The sequence below is a fragment of the Rattus norvegicus genome, chromosome 15 (assembly GCF_036323735.1).
Source record: "Rattus norvegicus strain BN/NHsdMcwi chromosome 15, GRCr8, whole genome shotgun sequence".
Classification (NCBI taxonomy): Eukaryota; Metazoa; Chordata; class Mammalia; order Rodentia; family Muridae; genus Rattus; species Rattus norvegicus.
In genome coordinates this window covers 55,317,185-55,326,724 of record NC_086033.1, presented here as the reverse complement: position 1 = coordinate 55,326,724, position 9,540 = coordinate 55,317,185, and the positions used below count along the sequence as shown (strand labels likewise).

General features: G+C 40.8%; 1 long non-coding RNA gene across 1 annotated transcript; it reads left to right on the top strand.

Moving 5' to 3' along the window:
- Window positions 1-223: 223 nt before the first annotated feature.
- On the top strand, window positions 224-4,841 carry LOC134482230 (uncharacterized). The gene is made up of 2 exons (XR_010058265.1): window positions 224-404; window positions 4,613-4,841. It is a non-coding gene; the product is annotated as an uncharacterized LOC134482230 (long non-coding RNA).
- The last annotated feature ends 4,699 nt before the right edge of the window (window positions 4,842-9,540 follow it).

Here is a 9,540-nt window from a genome sequence, read left to right as displayed (position 1 = left end):
TATTTTTAATTCCATGGCATGTGTTAAACTGGCAACAGTAGTTGCAGTGGGAGGAGGGAGAGGTGAGTTGGTTAGGAGTTAGTTGGTATATTAATTTTTGATGCATTATAATTTTTAAGTATTGGGATTATGGATAGAATTTGTCTTTTTAGGTCCTTTTTCCGTATTCAAATATTTTAGCCTAAACCATGCCTTTTGGAAATTAAACAAATAAATAATAAAGATTTATCATTTCAATTAAATGAATTTTTCTCTGATTCAGTAATTCCAGAGCAGCAACACTTATTTCATTTAGGTTGTTCGTAATAAATGTTCCAACCTTTTTCTTTAAGCCTTGGAAAATAGTGGAAGAGTTTGGCTGCCATCATTGGAAAGCTCTGCCGAAAGAGGGAGAGTATGAAAAGGTGAGTCCACAGCTGAGAAAACACTGAAGCCAGAGAGTCTACTGCAATAGGCAGACCTCCTTCCTGCATTCTGCATTCTAGCATCCTGCGTTCTAGACAGCTTACTGCATCCGTTTTTAAGGTTATGTTTGCCGTCTTCTGTGGTCATCATATGGTTGGAAGGACTTTCTCCACATTTGCCATGTAGCCCTCAATATTTGTGCTAGGTAACAGACTTGCGCATGTAAACCTAAAAAAAGGTCCTGTGTGTCCGCTGTCATGAGCAGGCGATGCACTGAGAGTCCATTGCTAAGAAGTGCGCATCATTTCTACAGTGTTCGTTATATATATTCTATATATGTTCTCAAGTTCAGACCTTAGGTCAAATTTGAACTCAAAACATCAGGCTTCAGTTTATTCCACCCTATGTTCCTCCATACTTTTCCTTAAGCATGACCACATAGATATTGCTCAATATTACAATTTATTTCTTCAGATTACAGTTCATTCCTGTTAACTCAGTACAAACACTTATCATTGCTATATTTTAAGCAAAGAACCCAAGCTGAGTAAAAATATATGGCAAACCCTTGGAGCAGAGACTGGGACTCTGTAGGTAAGGGGATTACATATGTGCTTGGATCCCCTGCATCCATGTAAAAGCCATGCTAGTTGGTACGCATCTATGACCCCCAGCACCAGGAAAGGTAAAGACAGCCAGATTTCAGAGGCTCGTTGCCAGTCAGTTTAGCTAACTCTAGGATCATTAATAGACCCTACCTCAAGAACTAAGGTAGAAAGTAACAGAGGAAGACACATACACACATGAGCAAGGATAAGCACATCAGACACATACACACACATACAACATATGTATGCAAATGCACACACACAAAGAAAAGATAAACATTCAAAGGACAATTTGATAGTTCCTGCCAAAATCATCTTACTTAGATGAAGTCACTTGTGTAATGATGTAGAAATATATGGTCTTCCTCTGTTTATTACAGTATTGTTTGAAACAGAAACTGTGTAAACAACATGAGTCTATCTTTAGAGAACTGCTTAAATTATTGTATTGAATAGAATAGACTCTGTCCATTAAGAGAGTGGATACACAAATCTGGGCTCATCAACACTCTATCAGAGATGGAGTAGGTACTCACGAGGCCCATCCATCCCTAAAGAGCTATGAGCTATTAATGACTGCTAGAGGAAGGGAGTCATATTCTTCATTCGTATAATCACTGGTTAATTGCTCCAGTTCTAGAAAATAATCCTCCAGCTATGCTTGTAAAAGCAATCCTGTTTATATTCAATGGGCACTGAATTAGAAAAATGATCCAGCTCTTATTTGCTCTTCCAGAGGACCCAGGTTTATTCCAACCACCCACAGTGTAGCTCATAGGCATCTACAATTCCAGTTCCATGAAATATAATACTCTATTCTGACCCCTACTTCCACATAACATAGTATAACAGACATGCATGTAGGGAAAACATTAGTATACCTAAAATAAAATAATGTTTTAAGTGCAATGGGCACAAAAAACAGAAGACAAGAGAGAGAAAGCGGGAAGGGATTGTTGGGAGGAAGGGGTCTGGCAGGTGGGGGAGACAAAGAAAGAGAATAATGGGGAAATGTAATGAAAGTATATTACATATTATGAAATTGTGAAGATAAATACAAATTTAAAGGGAAAATAGTGAGATATATTTCTGAATTTGATACCTAATCTAGTTGTCAACTTGATTAAATTGAGGCATCCCCATAGATCAGTAAAGTGCACCCCAGGTGTGTGAAGTACTTAATCCCTAGAGGATTAATTAAAGGAAAAGGTTTGCCCAGGATGTAGGTGGTGCAATCCCACAAGTAGGGAACAGCACGGTAAAGAAACTGGGGAAAAGGAACACAGTGGGCTCAGGCTTGTCTTTTTGCTCCCCCACCACCATGATCTGAATCATGCTGCCCACCATGATGGACCAAAACCATGGCTAAATGAATCCTGCCTCCCTTAAGCTATTCTGTTCAGACATGTTGTCTCAGCAATGAAAAGTCTGACAGAATGTCCAAGACGCAATGTCGCCAGAAGGGGACAAGCAGGTCTGCTTTGTAGAGAAGAGTCCTACTAATAGACAGGCAAGTCACTTTTGAGGCTGAGATAGTATTAAAGTACAGGGAGGCAAAAGCTAGCAGATCTTTGAATTCAAAGCCAGCCTTGTCTACACAGTGAGTTCTAGGCCAGCTAGCGATACGCACCAAAAACCTATCTTTAAAAAAAAAGAAAGACAAAAAGGTAGAAAATAGTTTTCTTTTATAAAGTGAACTTTTGTATAAGGTCTCCAGCATTCCAGGCAGAGTTTTAAGCTTCTTGGAATTACTGACTCCAATTAGGATTTCCAGGACAAACCCTGAGGCAGATAATGCCACCTTCTGCACTTCTCAGAAAGAACATGGAGTCATAGTCTGAGGCCCCACACAGAAATGAGGATGACTGCAACTGACTCTGTTGTCAGTCTTTCAAGCCAGCAGTTATAGCTTTTATTTAAAAAATTAAGGACAGGAAAAAAATCTGATCCCATAGGAGATAGCACAGTTGCTTTTCCAAAACATAAAAATGCAATGCTATTTTTTTTTAGTAACTTGAGTATATATTTAAATTTCGAGTGTTATTCCCTTTCCCGGTTTACGGGCAAACATCCCCCAAACCCCTACCTCTCCCCTTCTTTATGGGTGTTCCCCTCCCCATCCTCCCCCCATTGCCGCCCTCCCCCCAACAATCACGTTCACTGGGGGTTCAGTCTTAGCAGGACCCAGGGCTTCCCCTTACACTGGTGCTCTTACTAGGATATTCAATGCTATCTATGAGGTCAGAGTCCAGGGTCAGTCCATGTATAGTCTTTAGGTAGTGGCTTAGTCCCTGGAAGCTCTGGTTGCTTGGCATTGTTGTACTTATGGGGTCTCGAGCCCCTTCAAGCTCTTCCAGTTTCTTCTCTGATTCCTTCAACGGGGGTCCAATTCTCAGTTCAGTGGTTTGCTGCTGGCATACGCCTCTGTGTTTGCTGTATTCTGGCTGTGTCTCTCAGGAGCAATCTACATCCGGCTCCTGTCTGCCTGCACTTCTTTGCTTCATCCATCTTGTCTAATTGGGTGGCTGTATATGTATGGGCCACATGTGGGGCAGGCTCTGAATGGGTGTTCCTTCTGTGTCTGTTTTAATCTTTGCCTTTCTATTCCCTGCCAAGGGTATTCTTGTTCCCCTTTTAAAGAAGGCGTGAAGCATTCACATTTTGAACATCGGTCTTGAGTTTCATGTGTTCTAGGCATCTAGGGTAATTCAAGCATTTGGGCTAATAGCCACTTATCAATGAGTGCATACCATGTGTGTTTTTCTGTGATTGGGTTACCTCACTCAGGATGATATTTTCCAGTTCCAACCATTTGCCTACGAATTTCATAAAGTCATTGTTTTTGATAGCTGAGTTATAATCCATTGTGTAGATGTACCACATTTTTTGTTTCCATTCCTCTGTTGAAGGGCATCTGGGTTCTTTCCAGCTTCTGGCTATTATAAATAAGGCTGCGATGAACATAGTGGAGCACGTGTCTTTTTTATATGTTGGAATGCCTTTTTTTTAATTTTAAAAATTTTGTTCTTTTAATTTTATGTGTTATTTGTGTTTTGTCAACATGTGTATCTAGGGCTCAAAGGGACCAGAAGAGTGCATCAGACTACCTGGGACTGGCATTCTAGATGGTTGTAAGTCACAATATAGATGCTGAGAATTGAACCCAGGTCCTCTGGAAAAGCAGATAGTGCTCTTCACCACTGAGCCATCTCTGCAGCCCTAACATTACCATTTTGAGCACAGAATGCAGTAATGAGCAGGTTACTTGCCTTTCAAGTATGGAAAATGTATAATTGTTCTCTTCATGCCTTCTGATAGCTAGCTAGGCAGGAAAGACTGTTTTCAAAGATCTGATTTTAGACATGTTTCTCTGAGATCTCCACACAGAAAGCAGAAACACCACCTTAAGCAGGACCACTCACTGACAGATTTCCTTAATAAGACTTCCCTGAATCGAGAAGGCTAGGAATCAGACCTGGAGAAAATGGAAAACCACATCACCTGCAAATATCTAAGCGACACAGAGATGTTGTGAGTCTGCTTGCAATTATTCTGTGGTAGTTTAAATGAAAATGCTCCCTCCCCCCGTGCTCTCACAGGAAATGGCTTTACTAGAAAGAGTGACTTTGTGGGCAGAAGTGTGTCACTGGAGACAGGCTCTGAAGTTTCAGATGATCAAGCCAGGCCAAGAGTGGCATACTCCTGCTGTCTGCTGATCCTGATGTAGGACGCTCAGCTACCTGTGGGCCACCATGCTTCTCACCACGATGACAATGAACTATACTTCTGAACTGCAAGCCAGCTTCAATTAAATGTTTTCCTTTATAAGAGTTGCCGAGCTCTCTGCTCCCAGACCCGGTGAGAGAGAGACCCAACCGCCTGGTCAGGTGGGCACTCCTGAGGCTGCAGAGCAGAAGAGACCACCAACACTGCTCACCCCTGCCCACATCCCTGGCCCAAGAGGAAACTGTATAAGGCCTCTGGGCTCCCGTGGGGGAGGGCCCAGGAGCGGCAGGACTTCTGCGCCTGAGACACCGCCGGAACCTGAAAGAAACAGACAGGATAAACAGTTCTCTGCACCCAAATCCCGTGGGAGGGAGAGCTAAACCTTCAGAGAGGCAGACAAGCCTGGGAAACCAGAAGAGACTGCTCCCTGCACACACATCTCGGACGCCAGAGGAAAAAGCCAAAGACCATCTGGAACCCTGGTGCACTGAAGCTCCCGGAAGGGGCGGCACAGGTCTTCCTGGTTGCTGCCGCTGCAGAGAGCCCCTGGGCAGCACCCCACGAGCGAACCTGAGCCTCGGGACCACAGGTAAGACCAAATTTTCTGCTGCAAGAAAGCTGCCTGGTGAACTCAAGACACAGGCCCACAGGAACAGCTGAAGACCTGTAGAGAGGAAAAACTACACGCCCGAAAGCAGAACACACTGTCCCCATAACTGACTGAAAGAGAGGAAAACAGGTCTACAGCACTCCTGACACACAGGCTTATAGGTCAGTCTAGCCACTGTCAGAAATAGCAGAACAAAGTAACACTAGAGATAATCTGATGGCGAGAGGCAAGCGCAGGAACCCAAGCAACAGAAACCAAGACTGCATGCCATCCTCGGAGCCCAATTCTCCCACCAAAACAAACATGGAATATCCAAACACACCAGAAAAGCAAGATCTAGTTTCAAAATCATATTTGATCATGATGCTGGAGGACTTCAAGAAAGACATGAACACACTTAGGGAAACACAGGAAATCATTAATAAACAAGTAGAAGCCTACAGAGAGGAATGGCAAAAATCCCTGAAAGAATTCCAGGAAAACACAATCAAACAGATGAAGGAATTAAAAATGGAAATAGAAGCAATCAAGAAAGAACACATGGAAACAACCCTGGATATAGAAAACCAAAAGAAGAGACAAGGAGCTGTAGATACAAGCTTCACCAACAGAATACAAGAGATGGAAGAGAGAATCTCAGGAGCAGAAGATTCCATAGAAATCATTGACTCAACTGTCAAAGATAATGTAAAGCGGAAAAAGCTACTGGTCCAAAACATACAGGAAATCCAGGACTCAATGAGAAGATCAAACCTAAGGATAATAGGTATAGAAGAGAGTGAAGACTCCCAGCTCAAAGGACCAGTAAATATCTTCAACAAAATCATAGAAGAAAACTTCCCTAACCTAAAAAAAGAGATACCCATAGGCATACAAGAAGCCTACAGAACCAGATTGGACCAGAAAAGAAACACCTCCCGTCACATAATTGTCAAAACACCAAACGCACAAAATAAAGAAAGAATATTAAAAGCAGTAAGGGAAAAAGGTCAAGTAACATATAAAGGGAGACCTATCAGAATCACACCAGACTTCTCGCCAGAAACTATGAAGGCCAGAAGATCCTGGACTGATGTCATACAGACCCTAAGAGAACACAAATGCCAGCCCAGGTTACTGTATCCAGCAAAACTCTCAATTAACATTGATGGAGAAACCAAGATATTCCATGACAAAACCAAATTTACACAAAATCTTTCTACAAATCCAGCACTACAAAGGATAATAAATGGTAAAGCCCAACATAAGGAGGCAAGCTATACCCTAGAAGAAGCAAGAAACTAATCGTCTTGGCAACAAAACAAAGAGAATGAAAGCACACAAACATAACCTCACATCCAAATATGAATATAAAGGGAAACAATAATCACTATTCCTTAATATCTCTCAATATCAATGGCCTCAACTCCCCAATAAAAAGACATAGATTAACAAACTGGATACGCAACGAGGACCCTGCATTCTGCTGCCTACAGGAAACACACCTCAGAGACAAAGACAGACACTACCTCAGAGTGAAAGGCTGGAAAACAACTTTCCAAGCAAATGGTCAGAAGAAGCAAGCTGGAGTAGCCATTCTAATATCAAATAAAATCAATTTCCAACTAAAAGTCATCAAAAAAGATAAGGAAGGACACTTCATATTCATCAAAGGAAAAATCCACCAAGATGAACTCTCAATCCTAAATATCTATGCCCCAAATACAAGGGCACCTACATACGTAAAAGAAACCTTACTAAAGCTCAAAACACACATTGCACCTCACACAATAATAGTGGGAGATTTCAACACCCCACTCTCATCAGTGGACAGATCATGGAAACAGAAATTAAACAGTGATGTCGACAGACTAAGAGAAGTCATGAGCCAAATGGACTTAACGGATATTTATAGAACATTCTATCCTAAAGCAAAAGGATATACCTTCTTCTCAGCTCCTCATGGTACTTTCTCCAAAATTGACCATATAATCGGTCAAAAAACGGGCCTCAACAGGTACAGAAAGATAGAAATAATCCCATGCGTGCTATCGGACCACCACGGCCTAAAACTGGTCTTCAATAACAATAAGGGAAGAATGCCCACATATACGTGGAAATTGAACAATGCTCTACTCAATGATAACCTGGTCAAGGAAGAAATAAAGAAAGAAATTAAAAACTTTTTAGAATTTAATGAAATTGAAGATACAACATACTCAAACTTATGGGACACAATGAAAGCTGTGCTAAGAGGAAAACTCATAGCGCTGAGTGCCTGCAGAAAGAAACAGGAAAGAGCATATGTCAGCAGCTTGACAGCACACCTAAAAGCTCTAGAACAAAAAGAAGCAAATACACCCAGGAGGAGTAGAAGGCAGGAAATAATCAAACTCAGAGCTGAAATCAACCAAGTAGAAACAAAAAGGACCATAGAAAGAATCAACAGGACCAAAAGTTGGTTCTTTGAGAAAATCAACAAGATAGATAAACCCTTAGCCAGACTAACGAGAGGACACAGAGAGTGCGTCCAAATTAACAAAATCAGAAATGAAAAGGGAGACATAACTACAGATTCAGAGGAAATTCAAAAAATCATCAGATCTTACTATAAAAACATATATTCAACAAAATTTGAAAATCTTCAGGAAATGGACAATTTCCTAGACAGATACCAGGTATCAAAGTTAAATCAGGAACAGATAAACCAGTTAAACAACCCCATAACTCCTAAGGAAATAGAAGCAGTCATTAAAGGTCTCCCAACCAAAAAGAGCCCAGGTCCAGATGGGTTTAGTGCAGAATTCTATCAAACCTTCATAGAAGACCTCATACCAATATTATCCAAACTATTCCACAAAATTGAAACAGATGGAGCCCTACGGAATTCCTTCTACGAATCTACAATTACTCTTATACCTAAACCACACAAAGACACAACAAAGAAAGAGAACTTCAGACCAATTTCCCTTATGAATATCGACGCAAAAATACTCAATAAAATTCTGGCAAACCGAATTCAAGAGCACATCAAAACAATCATCCACCATGATCAAGTAGGCTTCATCCCAGGCATGCAGGGATGGTTTAATATACGGAAAACCATCAACGTGATCCATTATATAAACAAACTGAAAGAACAGAACCACATGATCATTTCATTAGATGCTGAGAAAGCATTTGACAAAATTCAACACCCCTTCATGATAAAAGTCCTGGAAAGAATAGGAATTCAAGGCCCATACCTAAACATAGTAAAAGCCATATACAGCAAACCAGTTGCTAACATTAAACTAAATGGAGAGAAACTTGAAGCAATCCCACTAAAATCAGGGACTAGACAAGGCTGCCCACTCTCTCCCTACTTATTCAATATAGTTCTTGAAGTTCTAGCCAGAGCAATCAGACAACAAAAGGAGATCAAAGGGATACAGATCGGAAAAGAAGAGGTCAAAATATCACTATTTGCAGATGATATGATAGTATATTTAAGTGATCCCAAAAGTTCCACCAGAGAACTACTAAAGCTGATAAACAACTTCAGCAAAGTGGCTGGGTATAAAATTAACTCAAATAAATCAGTTGCCTTCCTCTATACAAAAGAGAAACAAGCCGAGAAAGAAATTAGGGAAACGACACCCTTCATAATAGACCCAAATAATATAAAGTACCTCGGTGTGACTTTAACCAAGCAAGTAAAAGATCTGTACAATAAGAACTTCAAGACACTGAAGAAAGAAATTGAAGAAGACCTCAGAAGATGGAAAGATCTCCCATGCTCATGGATTGGCAGGATTAATATAGTAAAAATGGCCATTTTACCAAAAGCAATCTACAGATTCAATGCAATCCCCATCAAAATACCAATCCAATTCTTCAAAGAGTTAGACAGAAAAATTTGCAAATTCATCTGGAATAACAAAAAACCCAGGATAGCTAAAGCTATCCTCAACAATAAAAGGACTTCAGGGGGAATCACTATCCCTGAACTCAAGCAGTATTACAGAGCAATAGTGATAAAAACTGCATGGTATTGGTACAGAGACAGACAGATAGACCAATGGAATAGAATTGAAGACCCAGAAATGAACCCACACACCTATGGTCACTTGATTTTTGACAAAGGAGCCAAAACCATCCAATGGAAAAAAGATAGCATTTTCAGCAAATGGTGCTGGTTCAACTGGAGGTCAACATGTAGAAGAATGCAGA